Source organism: Wasmannia auropunctata, unplaced genomic scaffold (genome assembly GCF_000956235.1).
Source record: "Wasmannia auropunctata unplaced genomic scaffold, wasmannia.A_1.0 LD336078.1, whole genome shotgun sequence".
Classification (NCBI taxonomy): domain Eukaryota; kingdom Metazoa; phylum Arthropoda; class Insecta; order Hymenoptera; family Formicidae; genus Wasmannia; species Wasmannia auropunctata.
This window is the reverse complement of record NW_012026812.1, coordinates 437994-438474: the sequence shown is the minus strand read 5'-3', so window position 1 is coordinate 438474 and position 481 is coordinate 437994. Positions and strand designations below refer to the sequence as shown.

At 28.5% G+C, this 481-nt stretch overlaps 1 protein-coding gene across 1 annotated transcript in view; it reads right to left on the bottom strand.

Annotated features, from left to right (window-relative positions):
- Positions 1–481, bottom strand: part of LOC105449075 (intraflagellar transport protein 80 homolog) — a 26199-nt gene that overhangs the window by 5193 nt on the left and 20525 nt on the right. The window lies entirely within an intron of this gene.

Below are 481 nucleotides of genomic sequence, written 5' to 3'. Positions count from 1 at the left end.
ACAAGGCATTCTAAAAAGAAAGTACATAAAAATAATTGTTTTGTTAAATGCAGAAAATGTGTACAATTACCTAGCCTTTCAAATTGACCTTTTTAGGTTATCTACTTGCGAGACAATATATCAATTACTAGAATGAACTGCACAATATATAATTAGAGCATACACTTTTCCACTACAATTAATATTCTATACCCAGACAACAATATGTTATCAAAACGATTTCTAAAATATATCTCAATACTGAATGTGATAACTTAGAGAGGCTTCTGTAAGATCGCAATAAGATATCTAAATGTTATCTAATGCGCCGTTTTTTGAAAGCAGAAAGAAATCACGGAAATGATGTCTTTAAGATATCTAAAGTATGTCAACATATAGAGTTTTTGTCTGTGACATCTAAAAGAGATCTAATATACGTCAACATACTAATTTCTTAAATTGGATGTCTTTAAGATATTTAAAGTATGTCAACATATAGAGT